Genomic DNA, 24150 nt, shown 5'->3' with positions numbered 1-24150 from the left:
CAATAGAAGCAAAAAGAGGTTATGCTGGCCTTTGCGTAGTGGAGCTGGGATCAGAGCTCTAACAGCAAATGCTGGAAAATAGCCTGAAGGACTCAGCTCTTCCTCTCTTTCTTGCTTGCAGCTCTCACAACTGTAGAATGTACTGGGAATATAACATCCTGAGATAAGAAAGACCTGTCATTTAAGCCTAGGCTCTGTGCCCACCCCTCCTAGAACAGGATGTCCTACCACACTGTAGCCCAGTGATTCCAGATTACCCTGTGGTATACAGTAGAGTGCCTTTGGGGTTGTTCAGCTGCTGTGCAACGTGGGCATAAGCAGATGGGATTCCATCCCCTTCAAGCAGCTTTCCTGAGCCTTGAGGGCTCTGGGTTACTAGGAATCCCAGGCTGCTCTTGTCCCTTCCTGCCTGTCTGTGAGTAATAAAGTGGCTTCGCTTACCTTGTTGCATAAACGTTCTGTTTCACTGAACTTACGCAGCTGTTATAAATTGCAGCCCAAGATGCAGTGGGTGGAAATGTTTGGACTCCTTTTCCTAGTGGTTGATGTAGTGAGGAACTTTGCTATCCCCCACGTGGTGGGATAATTGCCTGGGATTGGTAACTGCTGTACAGTGAACCTGCTTCACAGGCCTGTGGTTCACAGAGTGCCATGCTCATGAGTAGTCGGAGCAGACATCATGAACTATATACTAATCTACTAAGTTCCATGCCACTGTGCTAAGAATGAGAACACCAAACACAGCCAGAGAATGGTTCTGGAACTTCAGGAGTTCTCGTCTAGTTGATGAGACTGAATGCAGATGCGTTATATGGTGCTACAGGGACAAAGATATAGGAAGATGGTAAAAGTTTCTGATCTAGTTTGGATCTGTGTTCCTGCCCAAATCTCATGTTCAATTGTAATCCCCAGTGCTGGAGTGGGGCCTGGTGGGAGATGATTGGATTATAGAGGTGGACCCTTCATGAATGGCTTAGCACCCTCCCTTTGGAGATGTTCTCCTGATGGTGAGTGAATTCTCACGAGATCAGTTTAAAACTGTGCAGCACCTCCCCTTCCCCTTCCTCCTGCTCTAACCATGAGAATTGCTGACTCCCTCTTTCCCTTCTGCCATGGTTGTAAGTTTCTTGAGGTCTCCCCAGAAGCTGTGCAGATGCCAGAAACATGCTTCCTGCACAGCCTGCAGAACCGTGAGCCAATTAATATTAATTTATATATATAAAGAAAACATTAATTTTCTTTATAAATTACCCAGTCGCAGGTATTTTTTTTATAGCAGTGAGAGAACGGACTAATACGGTTACCTAAGGAGAAATTAAAAAAAAAAAAAAGTACGGTCAAGTTAGTTCTACCAGGACGGTGGGGCAGCTTGAAGAAGGGATGAGTCATAGAGGTGAGCTAATCAGCAGGTGGTGGAGAATAACAAGAGAGAAGGACACTAGAGAGCATTAGCAGGGACAAGGTAGGAATCAGAATGGCGCTTTTAGAATACAGATTGTTCAGCACACCTAAATGTTGGGTGACAGTAGAGATAAGCACCAAAACAGATGATGGACCTGCCTGTTTTGCTAAGAAGTGTGGATTTTATCCTGACAGTAATGAGGCAGCATCAGTGGATTTTAAGCAGTTCTTGTGCTGAGGAAGGCACCGAGAGCAGTAAGGAGACTGAAGAAGAGCCAGACAGCAAGGTTAGGTGAGCTCCCCGGAGGACCTGAAGTGGGTCATAGTACTGAGAATGTCTAGGAAGATGGTAGGGAAGTGGACACTACAGCATTCATGATCCAACTGGGCCTAAGGACTAAGAAAAGGGAGGAAATAAGGAATAAAGAAACCTCCGAAACAAAACCATTTTGACTTGAATAACCAGATGGATTTCAGTAACATTTTCCAAAATAAGAAAAGAGGAGAAGAAATTGGGGAAATGCCCTTTATCTTGTCTTCGTGCCTTGCCTCTCTTTGCCATTTTCCTTCCTCCATTTTTACCAATTTACATCTCCCATGTTTTGTGTGTCTTTCAAGGTCAGATTTGTGAGAAGGTGATGGTTTATAGAACTTGAAGCTAGCCTGCCAAGAATCTTTATCCAAATGAAATATTTTACCCAATTCCAGAGAGGCAAATATTTCCTAATTATTTTAAACATTGTATAATTCAAAGGCAGTTGTGAAGCTTGTGAGCAAATGGATGTGTGAGTAATTTGTGTGAAAAAATCATAAATGCTCAGTCGATTTCTGGCTTGGATGTCTGGGTAATATTAATTAGGCTTGACTATTTAGGAAAGGCAATAATTTCAGGAAATTTTTTTTTTAAATGCTGCATTTGTGGTGACTTTGGGACTTTTCTGTGTGGGTTTCTACTAAGCAGGTAGACAGTGTGCTCTTCAGAAGAGGACCAAGATGAATGGGAAACAGAATTATAGGTGATATCAGCATATGGATAGTGAAGGGAGTCAGTGTCACACCCAGAAAATTAAGAGAAGCGAAGATGTCAGAGGGTCAACAACAGAACCTTACCGAAGACAGCAATTCCTGCTTATCTAAGGTTTTGATTTCTGAGGTTTCAGTTACCTGCAGTCCACTGCAGTCTCAAAATGTTGCACGCAATAAGATAATTTGAGAGAGAAAGAGAGACCACATTCACCTAACCTTTATTAGAGAATGTTGTTACAATTGTTCTATTTTATTATTTGTTATTGTTAATCTCTTACCATGCCTAATGTATAAATTAAGCTTTATCATAAGTATGTTCATTTGGGGAAAAATATAATGTATATAGGGTTTGGCACCATTGCAGTTTCAGGCATCCACGGGGAGTCCTGAAACGTATCCACTGTGGATAACGGGGAGGTGCTGTGCAATATTCAGAGTCAGGCAGAGGAAGAGGAATGAGCAGGAGGCATTAGGAAAGAAGGTCAGAGGGATAGGAGAACCAAAAGAACTTAGTCTGAGTAAGCTAAGGGAGGATACACTGAAGAAGCAGCAAGCGGCCAGTGTCACAGGGGTTAACGATGTTGAAGACTGAAAAAACACATTGTGTTTGGTTATTAAGAGACCACTGGTGACTTCAGACACAGCAAATTCAGTGGAATGCTGAAAATAGAAACTCAATTGCAATGGGTAACAAGGAAGTCCATGAAGTCTGCGTATGTGGATAATTCTAAGAAAACTTCCTTGAAAATCAAGCAGGATACGAAGTAGCAGAATTCTCCTCTTCATGAGTAAAGAGGGTGCCATGATCGTTGGGGATGGGGGAAAAGGTAGAAGTGTCCTGTGCACTGGGCCATGGAATTTATGCAGTGAAGCCTGGGTCTGAGGATGGGGCAACCACATCAAAGCTGAGATAGCAAAGCTGATTATAAATAATTCCATACACCACCCCACCAAGATCCCAAAGTATTTCAGTCTGTCCTCAGAGTTCCAATACCCAAACCACAAGATAGCCCAGGGATGTAATGGCAATCTGAGGCCATGTACAAATGAGATTAGCCCATGTGTCACTCTATTCCTGCTCCTACTTACTGACCCCAAGCCTCTCCACTAACACTAAATCCCTTTAATATCAGCAAAGTAGGTTCCATCTGGGAATGTTTAGATGTTTTAGCGATAGCCTTAGGCTGAGATAGATGGTAATATCTGCTGAAATGAGATTCACTGTCACAGGAAATTCCAACGGCTATGCTTTCATGGGCCCCACATTTTCAAACTGGAACAAGTATGTGATAACTACGTGAACAAATTAGGCACATCACCCAGATAATATATAGATAGTCAAGATTATACTGGTTGCTGTCTAACCTGCACATGCTGCTTGGTAAGACCCTCTGGTGAATCGCAGTTCATGGTCTATTGATCTACTATTAATACACTTTCTGTTGCCCTTTGAGCTTTTTGCCCCACATGTATAATTTCTCCAAGACATTCAGTATGTTATCTGAAAGGTCTCTCAATGCCACGGCATCAATGCAAACCAGACTACATACAGATGAACAAAGGGAATTTAACTTTCATAAGTTGGTTTTAAAATGCATTTACTTTGACTGTACTGAAAGAATCTAAAAAAAGATGAAAAGCATCTTTAGCATGCCAAAAACATCTGGTTTCATATTTTCAGACCAAAAGGAAATTGCATGAAGACTAAAATCTTATGTTTTGATTTATATTATTATTGGAGGGCTGAGAAGCTGCCAGTCACCAAGTAAAATTTTATGATGATAAATAAATAAGGAAAACAATCTGACAAAACATGTTGTGGAACAAAGCTGCATTTCAAGTTTAATTAACTGATAACAATGTTTATGATGGAAGAACTGTGCCACCAATTATACAATTAGTAAATGTATGTTCCCAGTGAGAAGACAGGCCTATAAAACTGTATAAAGGGCTCGTCCTCACCATAGTCTTTCAGCCTGTCCAAGCGAAGTTTTGCTTCATGTAGTAAATCATGCATCAATTAAGACCCTCTCTGAACACATGCATGATTTGGTCTCTGAGAGATGATGCCTCTAAAAAGCATATTTTAAACTCAACCATAACAGAAGTACTACTTTCCTATTAAGCAGTGATGGTTTCTTCTGCAACAGACAGGCGCTGGTACAGTAGAGATACAGCCGTCATGGGAAGAAAGAAAGAAAGAGAGAAAGAAAGAAAGAAAGAAAGAAAGAAAGAAAGAAAGAAAGAAAGAAAGAAAGAAAGAAAGAAAGAAAGAAAGAAAGAAAGAAAGAAAGAAAACAGTTAAAAAGAGAAGAGAATGTTTACATCTTTTTAGTACTATGCGTTCCCCTCTCCCCAAAACCTCGGACAAAATTCTCACAAAGTATTCCAGCAGAAAAGCTTTCATAGTGCCTGTGGATCAGCAGCGGGCTGTAGGTAGAAGTGTTCCTTAATCGTTTATGGGCGAACCAGGTCTCTTTTCGGTTGGTTTTGAATCTGGCATTTAAAAGCATTGCACACTCAGTTGTTGCAATTCAAAGACATTAGGATCACAGTTATTGTTTGTTCCCAGTGTCAACTGTTTGCTTTCAGTTTACCACTGAGACCATCTCATGCCATGTTTTAGCATTCGTCACATTTTCAGAGGGGCACTTTTCAGAGCAGATCTTGTAAGTTGATTTACTCAAACTACTGAAGGAGATAAACCTAGGCTGATATACAGAAGATTTTGTGTCCAATCTTCCTCGGCTCTTGGAATGCTGGATTATTAACAGATTTAGGAAATACTTAACTCCCCTGACGGCAGGTCCATTAACCATTCTGCTCACACCCCCATAGAATCCTTGCAGCAGCAATAACTGTCACTATGCCTTTGGTCTCCCTGACAGTGAGCTCCACACGAAAATAAGATCAGTTAGCATGTTAAGCAACGCATTCCAAATATTAGGTAGTTTCCCAATGGATGCCTAATAGAATTTAAAATACATATATAACTGATATTAAGGGGTAGAGTATTCAATCAAATGCTTTTGTTGCTAAAACTCAATATTCTGTAGTCAGACAAAAGGTCTGCAGAATGCAGAACAGTTGTGGAAAATTCCTGGAACTTTAAGCTTAGATACAGTTGCCATCAAAAACATTCTGAAGCGCATTTGTTGATTCAAGAGGAAGCACAAAGCATTAGGAATTTTGGTTTTTCCTAGAATTCGTTTAGATTTGTGCATGGCAATTTCCTGTGTGATTTTTATTTTCTTTCCTCCAGTTGTGTTCTCTCATGAATTGATTTCATGCCATTTCTCTCTTATTAAAATTATTAATCAATTCAATTGTTTGGTCAACCAATTTTTTGTTTCCCCCTTTTAGATGTATGTGGTAATTGTCACTCCCTTCGTTAACAAAATGAACTTTTCTATATGCAAGGAGGCTGTGTTGGTTCATTTTGTGTCTGTCTGCGTGCATGTATGTGCTTGGAAAAGTTAACATCTTGTCTTCAACGCAGTTGGGAATTACTACTGGCATGTTTTGACTCATTGCCTTGAATCTTAATCAGCTGATGAAAAAAAATTAGTTTCATCAGCTGATGAAGGCTCAGGGTAATGAGTCAAAACATCATGATAGGGCTTCTCAAGCCTCCGGAAACGGGACTGGAACACTTCACCTGAGACAGCTGTCTCTCAGTGCTGTCCAACAGATGATTTACCCGGCCTCTGTGTTTACACAAAGTAACAACCACAGTGTGCCATGAGAAAGGACTGGCAGTTGATCAGTACTATCATCTCCTAGGAAGATGAGTTGTGCTTTTATATCAGTACTTTTAAAACGGTGGTAAAATACAACTAGCATAAATTTGTGATTTAAACTCTTTTTTTCCCCGAGACGCAATTTTGCTCTTGTTGCCCAGGTTGGAATGCAATGGGGCGATCTTGGCTCGCTACAACCTCCGCCTCCTGGGTTCAAGCGATTCTCCAGCCTCAGTCTCCTGAGTAGCTGGGATTACAGGTGCCCGCCACCACACCTGGCTAATTTTTGTTTGTTTGTTTGTTTGTATTTTTAATAGAGACTGGTTTTCGCCATGTTAGCCAGGCTGGTCTAGAACTCCTGACTTCAGGCAATCCGCTCACTTCAGCCTCCCAAATTGTTGGGATTACAGGCATGAGCCAGGGTGCTTGGCCTGATTTTAACCATTTTAAGTGTACAGTTCGATGGCATTAGGTACATTTGAATTATTGTGCAACCATCACCACCATCCATCTCCAGAACTTTTTCATCTTGCAAAACGGAAACTCCGTACCCATGAAACAGTAACTTCCATCCCTCCCTCTCCTCAGCCCCTGGTGACACATTCTACTTTGTCTCTATGATTTTGACTAGCTCATACAGTGGGAATCATGCAGTGTTATTCCTTTGTGACTGTCTTATTTCACTCAGCATAATGACCTCGAGGTTCATCCATGCCACAGCATGTGGCAGAATTTCCTTCCTTTAAACATCTGAATAATATTCCATTGTACGGATAGATCACATTTTGTTTCTCCGTTTATTATTTGTTATGAACTCGCGGGTTGTTCCCGCTTTTTGACTACTGTAATTAATGCTTCTGTGAACATGAGTGTAGTAGTATCTCTTCGAGACCTTGCTTTCAATTCTTTTTTTTTTTTTTTTTTTGAGAAGGAGTCTCGCTCTCTCACCCAGGCTGGAGTGTGCAGTGGTCTGATATCAGCTCACCGCAACCTCCGCCTCCCGGGTTCAAGCTATTCTTCTGCCTCAGCCTCCCAAATAGCTGGGACTACAGGCGTGCACTACTACAACTGGCTAATTTTTGTATTTTTTAGTAGAGATGGGGTTTCACCATATTGGCCAGGCTGGTCTCGAACTCCTGACCTCATTATCCACCCACCTCGGCCTCCCAAAGTGCTGGGATTATAGGCGCTAGCCACCGCTTCTGGCCTCAATTCTTTTGAATAGGTACCCAGAGGTGGAATTGCTGAATCATATTCCATTTTTAATTTTTGGAAGAACTACGTACCTTTTATTTTTAAAGCAATGGTAGCAACCAAATCTGGTGGTCGTCCGAAGGTGTTCATAGAGCTCATGGCCTTTGACGCCCTTGTGATTTACAAGCTTCGAATTACAAGGAAAATACAATCCATGCCACGAAACTGTAGTGTACGGTGGTGACTCCTTGATATTTATAATCAGAAAATTTGATGACAAAACAATTAGTAACTCTAAGCTTTCAAGAAAAATAAGAAAGAATAAATACCTTCACAACAATATAAGCCAAAGTTTAAGATGTTAGAGTTTCAAAACATCTTCTTGAAGAATCCATGACTGACTATATATTAATAATATATGTGGTTTAAAATAATGCACTGGAAAGTCGTGAAAGGGCGTGTCTTTCCGTAACAGTTCAGTTAAAGCAGAGACTGAACTGCTTGCCCGAGCACTGCACTTGCACACTCTCATTTGTGACTGTCATTTCTCCCTTTTCCTCATGTTTCTTTTCCAAATTGGCACTTTATTTAGGTCAAATATCCACAGTTCAGTATCACAACCAGAAATCCACTCAAAAAAAAAAAAAAAAAAAAAAAGGTGAAATAAATGAGAACGCAGAGGACTTCACTTACACAGCCAGAGAAATCTCAAGACTAAGCACTGTAAAAAAGGAAAAAAAAAAAAGTAAAAGCGGTTGTCAGTGTGAAGCAAAAAGATATCAAGCAAAGTTTTAAAACGTTTGAAATGGTGGAATGGTGGAATATAAGGCTGATGATTGTGAGGAATGGTTGTCTATAATTTTTAAAATTTTAAATGCCACTTCTTGAATTGTCAACGATAGAGTGACACTCGGGATTGCAGGGAGTGGAATTTCTGGATCGAAGGGACCTTAAGGAACAGCAACCCTCTGGGTCCACAGTTGAGGAACCGGAGGGAGGCTTTGAGGTCACACAGACCCGGCAGCAGAGCTGGAGAGAGGCGGTGGGAGACTTAAAAGGTGGTGGGTCACGCCCGCAGTCCCAGCATTTTAGGAGGCTGAGGCGGGCAGATCACCTGAGGTCAGGAGATCGAGACCAGCCTGGCCAGCATGGCGAAACCCCGTCTCTACTAAAAATACAGAAATGAGCGGGGCGTGCTGGGGGACGCCTGTAATCCCAGCTACTCGGGAGGCTGAGGCTGGAGAATCGCTTGAACCCGGGAGGCGGAGGTTTCAGTGAGCTGAGATGGCGCCACTGCACTCCATCCTGGGCAATAGAGTGAGACTCTCTCTCCGAACAAGCAAACAAACAAACACACAAACATTTAGCCAAAGGACAAACTGATTGCTTTTTGCTCGTTAGTATGTGAATTACTTCTGCAGCTTCTCCTCGGGTGTTTTGTTCCTCAAATAAGCTCGGACTTCTGGGCTCCTATTCCTCCTCCAACTGCAGCGCCACCTACGCCTTTCAGAACTCTCCTTGTCAGAGACGCCCACTTGTGTCAGCGGTTTGCAGCTCCTCCTAACTGTTCTCTCTTCTGCAGGGCCGTGACGTTTTGTTTTATGTTGTCGAATTCACACCCTATTCAAATTCTTCCAGCCTTTACCTTTCCCTGTTATTTGTCCTTCCCCTGCGGTTGGAAACTCACTCCCCTTTGCGGCTCCTCCCGGGCACAGCGGCTGCTCACTGGACATTTGATTCGAATGGAAACAGTTTAAAAAGAAACCAATGGGAAAGTCATAGAGAATCATAACTATGTCTTGAGCCTTTGAGGAAAACACAAAACAAAATGAACTTCCCCCCAATTATTGAAAAGCATTGATAACATTTTATAAAGACAAAGAAAAATTCTAAAACAAAGGTTAGGAACTTGACTTGCCCCTAAGCCTTTATGACGTGTAGTTTCTCTGTAAGTATGACGGTATCCCTCTCCTCGAGAACGTAAAGAACTTAGAACCTCTTTCAGACTTCAATGCCATCTTCTCCGTGGTGCTTGAAAGTACCACGGCTCCCTCTGCCCGGTCTCCATTTCGTTATTTGTCCCTCCACGTACCTAACCTTCTAAGATTCTGCAAGCCTTTCTTTTCCATGTTTAATTTAATTTAATTTGTTTTGGGTTTCATATTTTTGTCTACCCCAGGGGTGTCCAATCTTTTGGCTTCCCTGGGCTACATGGAAGAAGAATTGTCGTGAACCTCACATAAAGTACATTAACGCTAACAATAGCTGATGAGTTATTTTTAAAAAATCACCAAAAAAATCTCATAACGTTTTAAGAGAGTTTATAAATTTGTATTGGGCCACATTTAAAGTCATCCTGGACTGCATACGGTTTAGACAAGCTTGGTCTACCCTAAAGAATGTACAGTAAATGAAGGCAAGGATTTCTTATTTTCTGTTTGTTTGTTTGTTTGTTTCTGCTCCATCCTGTCACAGGATATTATGAAATGAATGAAAGAATGAACATCTTTCACTCATTTCTCCTTTATATTTCAAATCCATCCTAACAGTAATTATGGCTGAGTTATTTTTGTATAAAATTTTCCAAACAAATTTCTTATTTCTAAAACATTTTCACTCTTACACTTCTGAAACTATCTTCTGTATAGCTACTGTAAGCTGGATATGCCATTCTCAAAATATTTCTACACTAAAAGTACCTTTTTTAAAATGTTTGTAAGACCAAGTTTGTTCTTTTTTCCGATGTTGCAGTAACATTCAGGTTGCCTTGAAATCAAATTAAAATTGCATTTTTTGTGCTCTGAGGTCCTCCTTTCTCTATGTTCCATTTTATTATGGTCTGGTCTGTTTCTCAGAATTCTGGGCGGACCTCCTAGATGCTTCCTTATCCCTTGCCACCCACTTTTTTCTACTCACATCTACAGTTTCTACTATTTCACATACCTTCTGCCTACTTTCTGATCAAACTTCATCTCAATTTCCAAAGAGCTACTTTACACTGAAAAAATTCATTTTAAAGTGAGCTGATTATACTTACTTCAGTCATTCCAGAAATTAACTATCCACGCCAGTCCGTCACTCATCATATATGCATTAAGAGCTTATTAGATACCAGGCACTAGTCTAGGTACTGCAATTATGAGAGAGAAAAAGAAAAATAAAATCGTTGCCAAATTGAAATTATGATGATATTTCAGTTCTTTATTTTTGCCTTCTCATTGGGTACTTAAGATGCACCATGGCCGGGCGCGGTGGCTCAAGCCTGTAATCCTAGCACTTTGGGAGGCCGAGACGGGCGGATCACGAGGTTAGGAGATCGAGACCATCCTGGCGAACACGGTGAAACCCCGTCTCTACTAAAACAAAAAAAAATACAAAAAACTAGCCGGGCGTGGTGGCGGCGCCTGTAGTCCCAGCTACTCGGGAGGCTGAGTCAGGAGAATGGCGGGAACCCGGGGGGCGGAGCTTGCAGTGAGCTGAGATCCGGCCACTGCACTCCAGCCCGGGCGACAGAGCCAGACTCCGTCTTAAAAAAAAAAAAAAAAAAAAAAAAAAAAAAAAAAAAAATGCACCATATAAATACACTGTGTACCATGCATGTACTGTGATGGTTTAAAAAAAGAAGCTGGTTTTCAGCATGACTTGAGGTCTTCGTTTCTATTAATTAGAGTCAGTGTGCACATTCTTCATGCCTTCAACTGAATTTCAAGAAGTGTGTGTGTGTGTTTAATTTCACTCACACACCTATGCCTTCTGAACTATTTGTATATGAAGACAAGCTTTTAGACTATGTTCTTGTTCACCTTTCCAGCTCCGTGTTTTCCATTTTACCATGTTCTAAAGCAGATTAGAACTATGGCTTGGGAGGAGAGTATATTGCTGGCCAGGCACGCTGATTGGTGTCTCTATAAAGACAAATTAATTGAGCAAGTGAGAAGCTTTATAACAAGATTGCAAACCTTATGGTCAACTCTGAACACTTCGAGACCTTGAATTAAAGTTTGAAATTTAAGGCGATAGCATTCTGAGCAAGGTACAACATTTATAGACATTAGATTAAATTAGTAAAGCATCATCTGTCCCTCTGATGTTGCGGTGAGGCACCGCGACAACCTGGTCATAATGTTGCAAAGTCCTTCAGGCATTGTCTGTGTGTGTCTGTGTGCATGTGTACACACTCATGAGCATGCACGCATGTGCAAAAAGATTCTTCTCAACCACCCTCATTGCCCATTTCTTGAGTCTGTCTTCTCCTACATGCTAAGTATATTTTCTGAGAAGTACAGAATAGAAAATATATTGCCTTAGTTGGACAATCCAGTGCAATATCTAGAAGCTTGGAGACAAAAGCTTCATGACCATGAAAGACATAAATGGCAACAGTCAGTTGAATCAACAGTCATAAAGTTGAGTTTTTCACAACTGCAAGAGAAATCAGAGTTATGGAATTTGCATCAGATTTGTATAATTCCTGGCTGGTTTGGCCAATGTTTAATTTAATGGTTCATTCTATTTTTAAAAAGTAGTTCTAGGCTGGGTGCGGTGGCTCACGCCTGTAATTCCAGCCCTTTGGGAGGCCGAGGCGGGCAGATCATAAGGTCAGGAGATCGAGACCATCCTGGCCAACAAGGTGAAACCCTGTCTCTACTAAAAATACAAAAATTAGCCGGGCGTGGTGGCATGCTCCTGTAATCCTAGCTACTCGGGAGGCTGAGGCAGGAGAATCGCTTGAACCCGGGAGCTGGAGGTTGCAGTGAGCCAAGATCACCACTGCACTCCAGCTTGGTGACAGAACAAGACTCCGTCTCAAAAAAAAAAAAAAAAAAAAAAAAAAAAAAAAAGGTAGTTCTAAAATTTGCTTCCTTTTGTTAAATTCATTCTCCAAAAGCCAAACATTGCAATCTAGTGATGTAACCTTCAGTTTTTGGCAAAGATCATTACATTTTCTGCTCTTTTTTTTCTGATGGTGTAGTGAGGGAGAAAACATACTATCTGAATTGCCATCATGTATTTTTATTTTTAAACTTTTTGTTTTTTTCTCAAGGAAAACATCTCAACTTTGAAACTCTGTGACATTATTTTTGGCATAATTTCTTTGCCTCATCCTAAATAGTTTTGCCACATTTACTGTTCTTATCACATGATACGTGATAACTGAGGGGATACTGTCTCTCATTTTGAACATAAAAAAGAAAACAAAAGGAAAATCTGCCCATAGAACCTGGAATACTTGGGGTGTGACCTTAATCTCTTTGAGTGCAATTAAATTTAAAAAGCTAATGATGCTTAAAAATGTACTGCCCCATGTGGTGTGTTTCAAGTACAGAAAATACTTATTTTTTCTTAAAAATATTTGCTGATTCCCCTGTGTATGTATCTATTAGGTATGTGTATACACACACACACATGCACACACACACACATATATACACACACATTAAAATGCCATACAAAAATCAACAGTTTGAAAGTATTTTAGTGTTTTTTTTTTTTTTTCTTTTTTGCTGCCTCATAAAACCTCATTTCTGCCAAGTCTAAAGGATATGATGAAAGCATGTATAGAATTTTGGGGTGCTTTCTTTTTCTAATTTATTACAGCCCCATTAACATTTACATTCACACTCTGTATGTTAATGTAGGCTGGACACAGTGTTAATAACATTAACTTTGATTTACAACAGATAAGTTTTGTACCGTGTAAGATGCTAAAATGCTGTCAGTCACATTTTCAGCACTGCTCAAACTGAAGAGTTCCTTTTAATTAAAATTATTTTTGATGATTCTGCGCATATCTCAATCTAATCTTTGTTTATTGTACAAGTTGAATGAATATTGATCTCAGTCATAAGGTTCTGAGATTTTAAAAATCTTTATTGTTCAAATAACTTGATTTTGAATTTGTCCATTTTTATAAGAGATCGAGAGCTTGCACATATTTCTTTTTTAAAAAAACTTTTCTTTTAGGTTCGGGGTACATGTGCAGGATGTGTAGGTTTGTTACACAGGTGAATGGGTGTCATGGGTGTTTGTTGTATGGATTATTTAATCACCCAGGTATTAAGCCTAGTATCCATTGTTTTTCCTGATCCTCTCCGTCCTCCCACTCTTCAGCCTCTGATAGGCCCCAGTGTGTGTTGTTACCCCATGTCGGACATATTTCCTGTCTTTTAACTTTCAATGTAATTTCTAACAACACCCCCAATTTTGTATACTTCAACAAAATCTACTTATCATGTCTTTTTAATCATAAATGTTCCCTAAGATATAAAATCTCTCAATAACTTGTTAGCAATCATTATGTCATAAAAAGTAGCAGTAACTTCGACATTAGAATGTTTCACATGTGTTTCACTTTTTGTGTTTTCTGAAAATTTCCAGAGCTATTCTTTAACTGGAAACTGCTTATATTGTAAGAAACTCTTTTCCACAACCGAATTTTTGCTGGAGAATCTAATGTATGGTAATAGCACACATAATCTTTATAATACTATAAACCAATCACTGAAAACCAGAAACATGAGATTCTTTTAAACCTTGGGATTCACCTTAAATTTTTTATGTTGAAATTAAACTTTCCTTGACATAAGTTTTTATCAAATTTGATGTGTATTACTACAGTTTCAATCATGCACAGGCTCCCAGGTTTTCAGATGCTACATTCTCTATATTCTCACATCAGGTGAATTAATTATGATGATGACAAAATACTCTGTATTTCCATACTGCTTCTATTAGCATCACACTTTTACTTTCCTGGTCAATTATTAGAAATCCTTGTGTAAAAGTATAAGAACTCTCATTTTTGTTTGAATCCTTGTGTAAAAGTATAAGAACACTCACTTACATTTACTATTTTCAAATAATAAACATAAGAAAAATAAACTCAAACAATCAAAGTTGAAATATCGATCATTTGGCGGTGAGTACAAAATTCTGTGCATCAAACAGTGGAAAACCTTGCAATCATCGATATGAACAGAAATGTGCTGCAAGTGGTTGAATCTAAAATCAGGAAGAGATGTTGTAGTGTTATCATGAGCTCAGTTGCACCTAAGTGCTCCTAATCCTTTGCTTTCCATTTCCATTTTTATTAAAAATGTATATTTTTATAGCATTGGAAGAAAAAATAGAACCATGACACATTTCAATATTTATTTGGAAAACTTTGTGTTGTTTTTACCACCGAATTATGTTTCTAGCCTCTGCAAAGTTGGCAGATGTCCTGTACCTCCTATGTTAGGCGTACGCCCATGGGAACACCATGCCCCTGCCATGTAAAATCCTGTGCGTTTCCCTCAAAGTGATGTGTTCTGCATCTGGATCTTGGCTTTGTGCATTTATTACCCTAGATGTCAGGCACTGCCACCTCCAGATAGCTATCATGGATGCCTCCCTACCCAGTCCTGGAGGAAGACACATTCAGATAAGTGCAAGGGAGGAAATGAACTGCTTTCTTCCTAGCTCCATGCTCCTAGAAATATGCAAGTCTAGACTTTCATGGAACCAAGGGAGTAGGAATGCTTTGAACCGGATGGCATATGAAAACTTTTAAATTGTATTGGGTTGGACTAGGATTTAATATTTAAAAATGACCAGTGACTAACAGAATCAGAAAAAGAGGATTTGAGCATCTGAGGCAAGGATTGCTAATCATATAATTGTTACCTATTTGTAATCCAGTGAATTGAGAGTTATCAAGGAGCCAGGTGCTTTTTGTGTACTTTATGAAAATTGTTCTTGGTGCTGCATCTGATGTGTATTTGGGGAAACGTTAGAGCGCACCTCTTTTGTACTGTGGGGATAGGCTGAAATGATTGACATTGTGCTGCAACTGGATGCTTTGGTCCTTGAAGCTTTTGGATATTCACAGTCAGAGGCAGTTGATGAGGCTTATGAGAGCCACCTCTATTTGCAAAACATTTTTGCTGTTGATGGGATTGGATGAGAAGGTGGAAATTTGTACTAGGTTCTGTAGTTAAATTTTAGAGAACATGGAACCAGGCCATGGGCCTAGATAATTCTCAGGTGTAATTTCTTGGCATTGCTCAGGTGAAAAGGAATGAAATCCATTTATTTTGAAGTTTCCTTTAACATTTTTCTGAAGCTCTTATATGATGAGATGTTATGAGTTGATTTAGTTCATCCAAAATAAAAGGCGATTTTATAGTGCTCCTTTCGAAGATCCGACTAACTCCTCGCTGGACTTCAGCTGTCCATAGGAGTCAACTATGTTTAATTCCTGTATTTCTAAGTTTTCATTTGTTTTCTCCCTAACAAATATTTGGGTTAGAAAATATGGCTTAAGTTCTGTAAGCGAACTCACTTATTATACTGAATTTTTGTCTTATTGGCCAAGCTCAGAAGCTTCAGGAGGCTATGAGTCTAAGTTTCTGCAAATATGTCTGATTGTCCAATCCCTGGGCTTATTTTAGCCTCCTCAATTTTGACGAATTGCCCTGACCCAAACCATCCAGGCAGATGCACAAAGCCATGCCCTGCGAAGGGATGGCACCATGAATCCTGATCTCTGACACTGGGTTCTGCCATAATAATTTTTAAAGCCAGGACCTGAGAGAATGACCTATTTTTGGTGAACATTTTTACTTACTCTAATCATTTTTCATTTAAAAAGTTATTATTTCAGTTACTCATTTTGGCTAACTCATATATATATATATATATATATATATATATTTTTTTTTTTTTTTTTTTTTTTTCTCCTCTCACCCCGCCCACAGTATAATTTCCACATGAGTAAACAAACATCGTATTTTGGGTTTGATAATGGGTAATGATACAGCTCCTTTCTCCTGGCTCCCCATGTGCTTTCAACAGAACACTCAGCCCTACGCAGTGAGCAGAGAGGCAGGCACTCAACGTTGTTGACTGACAACCTTCCAAGAACAAACACCTTCATTCTTCATTTGACAGGGCCACTTTCTCTTCCCATCCAGACACCAAACTCTGCCCCACATTGTAAATGCAGCAAGAATACATTCTCCTTCACTGGTGAGTACGTGGCTGGATTTTATTTCAAAGTGAATATTCTATGACGCTAGGTAACTAATTTAAATAAGAGTAGCTCTGTAGGATTATATTTGGAGCGCTCTTCACTGAAGTTCAGCGTCTTAGAAGGTTCTGATGAATCTGGGGTCAGATCAGGGCCATCAAGAGGATCTCAGATAAGCTGTATTGTGGTAAGCAGGACTGTCTTTTCTTCTCTACAAGCGAGCTTATTCCCCAGGGTATAAGGGGATGTCCTGCCTGGCCATTGTCCCACCACTCCTTGGTATCTTTTAGCAATAACTTCTGGGAATTCCTTTCATAGCCTGCATCCTCCTGTTTATTCCACAGAGTTTTACTAGGTCAAATTGGGTCCAATCTAAGACCATCAAGAGCAGATACTCTGTAACAAAATGTGCTCTCCCTACCTCTAAAGAGGCTTGATCACTCCACGTTATTCCAGTTTCTCAGGTCCTGCAGAATGACCCTTGCACCTTACTTAGAGAGGTTGTAACAGCACATCCATCCATCCAAAGAGGGCTGGACTCAATTCAAGGTGATTTGTAAGGGCAGGCTGCAGCTGGTGGCTTGGGAACAGGAGCAGGCACATCCATCAGTTCTCTCACAAAGCTTAACTTGGCAATTCAGACTTACAGAGCATGTAGGTAATACAAGTCTTGCAAGTTTTGCAGAAACTGCTGGGAAACCGAGGTAAATAATTGTTTTGTGGGCTTTGGCACAAGTCAGGGAAAAGAGATTTCAAATGTGCAGCAGCTCCCCAGAGCACGGCTGTTGACCCTTACCCAAGAGGAAGCTGTTTTGTGGCTGCGCTGAAGGTGCCACTGCAGTGCCAGTGGGGCCTGGCAGTCTGCATGCTAACCACATCATACTGGAAAGACGTTCCCTCCATGTTTCCATTACTCAGCGTTTCTGAAGGTGGCCTAAAATAACAGACCGTGCCTAGGCTAGAAGTCCAGACAACTGAGTTTGGACCTGTTGATGTTTATTCAGTCAGAGTAATCTCTCCAGGCTTGTCATGCATCATCTCTAAGACATGGATAATACTACTATCCACCCAACTGCACTCATGGGGTTAGGGGAGAGCAAGTAAGACCGAAAGGCAAGACACAGGAAGAAAAAAAGTTTGCTATGAAACTATTTGCATTTAAGTTTGGACTTTAAAACCTTGCACAGGTTTGCATTCAATGTTCAGGGACCTACACTGCACAAGATGAAAAAGAATATGAAAATTTAACTAAAGTTTATTAAAATTTAGTTAATATAAAAGTTTAACTAAAGAATGATCATCTGCGAAAGAAAAGACAAGAAAAGGCGATTTGGGGTTGATTTATTTATATATTGCCTCAACTCACTTTATTTTGCTGAGCTTATGACTTAACTTAGCATTAAAATGAGAAATGACATGAACATCTTTTCCTTTTTTATTGTTTTAGTTTGAGGAAGAAACTGGAGGTCTCCAAAATGATCAGTAAGATATTTTTTCTGTATGAAAATTTTTAAGATTCCCAACTGATTACAAGACTTTTTAATCACTAGGAATGCTTTCACATTTGCATTTTCGGTTTAAGAAAAAGTTTCTGGTAAGTCATACGTAGCTGAAAAGTTTGTCTACTATTGCAGTTAAACTTTTAATTCAGGCTAAAAACATAAACATTTGCAGTTCTAGATATGATAACTTTATTGAAAAATTATATTGATAAATCTTTGTTTTTATAAAACATCATTGACTGCAAAGGTTTTTCTTTTTTACTTTTAGCGTATAAAACAAAATTATTTCTCAAAGAAATACTAGAGAGTTTGCAATCCATGTACAATTTATCAGAAAAGAATTTTACCCAAACTGAAATTACTGATGATTAAACAGCTGGACTGATAGTAAAGTAGCTAAATTATGGTTTCATTGAAATCATTGTAAAGAAAACTAAAAATTCACACACCTAGTAGGAATCCAATTGACAACAATAGGAAGATGTATTGCATTTTGGTAAACAGAAGAGAACACAGCAATTTCTGTGTTCTCTTAAATCATGATAATTACAGATGCTTTCCTCTGAAGAAATGTTTTCTTGTATACTACCTCATTTGTTATTCTAATATCCCGTAAGGGACAGATGTAACAGCCCTCAATTTACAGATGAGGAAAGTAAGTCACAGATGGCCAAATTTGCCTAAAGGAAAGTTCGGCCACCATACTGACTTCCACTGAGGCTTTTAGGATTTTGATGTTAAAGTCTTTGCTTCAGTGGGAGGGTGGGGTGTGTGGAATATTCAGCAAAGGGTAATTATCATTCAACCCTCACTTTCCTTTCTTAGCTTGGAAACCTAGAGAGGAGGCCACCACTTACCAGTTGAGCCATAATACGGAGGCCAGCTGGATGCATCTTGCCATCCATCTCATCGCGCGACTACGGATGGATGAATTAGCAGCAGAGCTCCCTTGATTCTAAAAATGAACCTAACTCAGATTGAATTTTGGAACGATCTGACACTTACATTTAAATCTTACTCAAAACATTGTCTGTCTCAATTTGTCCCATTAGATAAGAGAAAGGATTATCTTATTCAGAGATTGCAAAGAGTTTTATATTTATATGTTGGCTTTTACGATTGGAAGGGTCTGTTCAGAGTTTTTGTTGAGAAAGATTCTGAAATCAAGCCAGGACTCCATGGGAAAGAGTGCTGCGATTCCTTAGGTATATTTTGTGATGGATATTGTCAGCTGGGCCTGCAAGTAGGGATAGGAGGCCACGATAGGGAGGTGTATCTGTTATGATACATGACTCCGAAACATAGTGGCTTAAAATAACACCATTTATTTGCTTAGGTTTCTGTATTTCTGTTTGAGTTTAGCTGGGCAGTTCTGGTCTCGGCCTGAAGATCCTGAATCAACTGCTTTCAACTGGTGGCTTGCCTGAGGCTGCATGATTCAAGTCAGCGCCACGCAAATGCCTGGCAGTTAACATGGCTGTCTTCTGAAGCTCCTTGGTTCTCCTCCTGTGGTCTCTTCAGTTAGATATCCTGGATTTTTTATTTTTTAAATGATGTTGGCAGTGTCCCAAGAAGGCCAGCCTCCTCAATGTATAAGCCCTTGTCAAGTTTTTGCCAACATCAAATTTGTGATGTTCCATTGGCTTAGGCATGTCACGTGGCCAAGCCCAGAGGTGATAAGAGGGAGTGATACAAAAGCATGGATACTGGGCAGTGTGAATCACGAGTGCCATTGCAATAACGACCCCCATGGTGCGCTTACTATTTCTGTAGAGTGGGAGAAAATGAGGTCTAGAGGTTTGCAAAGCTAGGTTTAATCCGGTTCTGATATGAACTAGATGTATTTTTAAACCTTAAGTTTCAGTTTCCCCCCAGGTAAAAGGACATTATCCTTCTTACTCTTCTTGTATTTGTAGGATTATTCTTCATACAATATTTCCGAAAGCTTTATGTAAAGATAAAACTTCATTGGAATGGTTTCATTTCCTGAACACATGAATTACTAAATATTTTTTAGAGAATACAAAAGCACAATGTCAAGTTCTGGACTTTTAGGAGCCGATAGTTTCATAGGGAAGACAGGCCATGTTCAGAGAACAATAACAACAGTAACAAAACGTACAACTCATGTGGGATTTCATAAATATTTTATGAGTTTTATATAAACAATGAACGCTATAGAACTTCATAGAAGAAATGCCCTCTTTGGGAAAATCAGAGAACATTTTGTGAAAATTATAGGTGAAGAGGGCCTGGAAAGAGAGATAGGATAAAGATAAATTTATTTTATTACAAAAGTAATATATTTTAATTATAGAGAATTTAGAGAAAATAGAAAAACTCGCAAAAGACCCTTTACGTGTACCCTGAGTATATACAAGCACACACACATTTTTAAAATGTATTTTTGAACAATTTTGTTAATAACAATATATTGTGAAATTTTCCCATAAAATTAACTCATTTTACTACTTTCCACTTAAACGGTTGCATTTTCATTCCAACTAACCTCATGTACCATAAATAATTTGAGTGTCTACTGATAAATATTTAGGTTATTGATTTTCCTGTCTTTGGCAATGCAGCAATGAAAATTCCTGCAGGCATATCTTTGCTAATGATTTCCAAAGGATAAATTCCTAAAGGTGAAATAATTAAATCAAAGAGTATACAGGTCTATATTTAAAACTTTTTAATGTGGTGCAAAAGTAATTGCTGTTTCAGACTGAGAATTTTAAATCATTATTTAACTAGGCTCAAACATGTATTTATTAATATTTATACACATTTTAATTATATATTTATTAATATATTAATAAATATTGATTAATTATTAATTAATTATTAATTATTAATAAATATTAATCAATATAGGAACCATTACAATCAATGCATTTTTGCCAACAAGAAGTAAGATTGTTTGTTCCTGTGGTGTAAAAATTCATGCTTCAGGATTTGACGAACTCTTGGAAAGCATTTTCTGCATCTTGCTGGTTGTTGAGGCATTTTCCCTGCAAAAAGTTGTCAAGATGCTTGAAGAAATGGTAGTTGCTTGGCGAGAGGTCAGGTGAATATGGCGGATGAGGCAAAATTTCATAGCCCAATTCTTTCCAATTTTTAAGCATTGGTTGTGCCACATGCAGCTGGGCATTGTCGTGGAGAAGAACTGGGCTTTTCTGTTGACCGATGCCAGCTGCAGGCCCTGCAGTTTTCAGTGCATGTCATTGATATGCATACTTCTCAGATGTAATGGTTTCGCCGGGATTCAGAAAGCTGTAGCAGATCATACCAGCAGCAGACCAACAAACAGTGACCAAGACATTTTTTTGGTGCAACTTTAGCTTTGGGAAGTGCTTTGGAGCTTCTTCCCAGTCCAACCACTGAGCTGGTGGTCGCTGGTTGTCATATAAAATCCACTTTTCATGCAAGTCACAATCCAGTTGAGAACTGGTTCGTTGTTGCATAGAAGAAGAGAAGACAACACTTCAAAACAACGATTTTTTTTTTTTTTTTTTGGCTCAGCTCTTGAGGCACCCACTTAGCGAGCTCTTTCATCTTTCCAGTTTGCTTCAAATGCCAAATGACTGTAGAACGGTTGACATTGAGTTTTTCAGCGACTTATCATGTAGTTGTAAGAGGATCAACTTTGATGATTCCTCTCAACTGGTCATCAACTCTCGATGGCCAGCCACTACATTCCTCATCTTCTTTTTCTTTTCTTTTTTTTTTTTTAATGTGTTTTGGAAGCGACGTCTCACTCTGTTATTCAGGCTAGAGTGCAGTGACACAATCTAGGCTCACTGCAACCTCTGCCTCCCAGGCTCAAGTGATTCTCCTTCCTTAGCCTCCTGAGTAGCTGGTATTACAGGCACCACCACGTCCAGCTAACTTTTTTGTATTTTTAGTAGAGATGGAGTTTCACTATGTTGCCCAGGTTGGTCTCAAACTCCTGACTCAGGTGATCCACCTACCTCGGCCTCCCAAAGTGTTGGGATTACAAGTGTGAGCCATTGTGCCCAGCTCCTCCTTGTCTTCAGGGCTCTTATCTCCTTGGCAAAACTTCTTGAACCACCACCGCACTGTACGTTCTTTAGCAGTTCCTGAGCCAAATGTGTGGTTGATGTTGCAAGTTGTCTCTGCTACTTTATGACCTGTTTTGAACTCGAATAAGAAATGTGTTCAAATTTGCTTTTTGTCTAACACAGTTTCCATAGTCTAAAATAAATATAAAATACACGGCATGTAATAAGTCATTATCAAAGAACAAAGTGAGAAGTGTGCATTAAAATGATATATAACATAACCACAGTTATTTAAGAATGTATTCCAATATCAAATGGCAAATTTCAACAATGCAAAAACCGCTATTACCTTTGCACCACTGCGATGCCAAAATTGTATAGTTGGAACAGCTGAGCCAATGTATACTTTTATTGCTATAAGAGTCACGTTATCCTGAACCCTCACCAACACAGGTATTACAATTAGGGATTTTACTTTTCACTTTGAGGTTTAAAAATACACTATGTAATTTTAACTCGCACTTCTGTAGCTACAAAAAACACTGACCTGTTTTCTGTCTATTTATTGGAAATTTATTTCCTATAAATTAGCTATTCCAAAGCCTTAGCCCATTTGCACTACCGCTGCTAAGGTATTCTATTACATGTAAGAGCCCTTTATATATTAAAACGAATAACAATTTGTCAAGTATATGTCACAGTATTTTTTAGTTTTTAAAAAAACTTCCATTTTTTACAGTGATTGTTCACATATTTAATTTTTTATGTTTCCTTATGTTCCTTTAACGGTTTCTGGGGTTTCTTTTTTTGCCATGCACTAAACTTTTTCCCAAAAAATGTTATCGAAAATTCACATTTATTTCCTTCTAGATGTTTTAGTGTTGTATTATAAAAAATATTTAATGTTTTCTCCATTTAGAATTTATTTTGGTGTGGTGCATCCTAACCATTTAACCCATGTGTGTGTTTAAGTGCATGTATGTGCAGGTGCAGATTGTTAAGTGATTGAACCAGCAACATTTATCAAACACTTTTAAGGATAAATAGAATTAATTTAATCAGAGAGACACCATAGATTATGTAGTCACAGGAAATCTAATAAAAACACATGTGTGGGTAGATATTTGGCAAAACATTTTGGGGTAACTCGCGAACTGGTTTATTGTTATAAGTAGATTTGGAAAAGGGATAAGATGATAAAAGGCTTTGAATGTCAGACTAAGAAGCATAAGGTAAATTTGGCAGATGGGATCTGCAGGCTTTCCTTCTCCAGACTTAGAGATTGCTCAGGTACAGACCACCACCGCAAATGGGACACCTTGCCAAAACTGGGAAGGGAGTGGGCGGTAGCCCCGAGCTGTGGGCCTGCGGAGGCTCTACTGATGCTGAGACCAAACATATGTGACTCCTCCTTGTGCAGTAAGCTCCCCAAGAGGCACTGTGGCCCCATGAACTCTATTTCCATTCCCATGCTTGTCTCACAGCTGTCACAGTTGTGGGCAAGAGCCCTGGGCCCTGGACCTGCCATTCCTTCACAGATCCTGGTTATTTCTCGTCCCCTGGGGAATGGCGGAGAGGGTCCTCTCTTCATCCTGTGGCCCTGCCTACAGGCCTCACTCTCCAGAAGGTGCTGCTCCATTTTCCACAATACCCAGGGATAAGGGGAGGACCGAATGCCATGACGTTCTCTTCCTGGAGTTCCACACGCCCCACGTTCCTCTGCCCTTCAGTGAGGATCTAGAATATTTTTATGAAAGATGAGGTATAAAGAATACTGGTTTTCTCCCCTTCCCAGAGGATAGCCCCCGGGGACTTGTAGGATGGGTCACATATGGGCCGTGAACTGTACAGCTTAGTTGAGGAGAGTCTAGACTCTGAAATCACTTGAATGAGGCTGGGTTCAAGTCCCATCTATGCCACATGCTTGCTGTGTGACCTTGAGTTGGTTACTCAACTCCCCTGAGCCTCAGTTTTCTCATTTATTCAATGAGAATAAGAGTAGTACCTACGTGAGACAGACACTGCTCTGCTAAGAGCTTCTTCTCCTTATCCCTACCTAAGAGAATCAGATTTTGTCCAGGTATTGAGTAATAAAGTGTTCAAGGTAGGTGGGATTCTTCCCCAGGGTCAGAAGATGAGGCTCCATAGGACTAAGTCCGTTGTAGCAACCCCATGACTTTTTACCAGGAGTTGATTAAGAGATGGGCTCATGATTCCATTCTGCCCTGATGGGAGCTGGGAGGAGTCTGTTGGGG

At 39.6% G+C, this 24150-nt stretch overlaps 1 pseudogene; it reads right to left on the bottom strand.

Annotated features, from left to right (window-relative positions):
- Nucleotides 1-20734: 20734 nt before the first annotated feature.
- On the bottom strand, nt 20735-23534 carry LOC141408393 (histone-lysine N-methyltransferase SETMAR-like; annotated as a pseudogene).
- Nucleotides 23535-24150: the final 616 nt, after the last annotated feature.

Source organism: Macaca fascicularis, chromosome 13 (genome assembly GCF_037993035.2).
Source record: "Macaca fascicularis isolate 582-1 chromosome 13, T2T-MFA8v1.1".
Lineage (NCBI taxonomy): Eukaryota > Metazoa > Chordata > Mammalia > Primates > Cercopithecidae > Macaca > Macaca fascicularis.
This window is presented reverse-complemented; position numbering and strand designations above follow the sequence as displayed.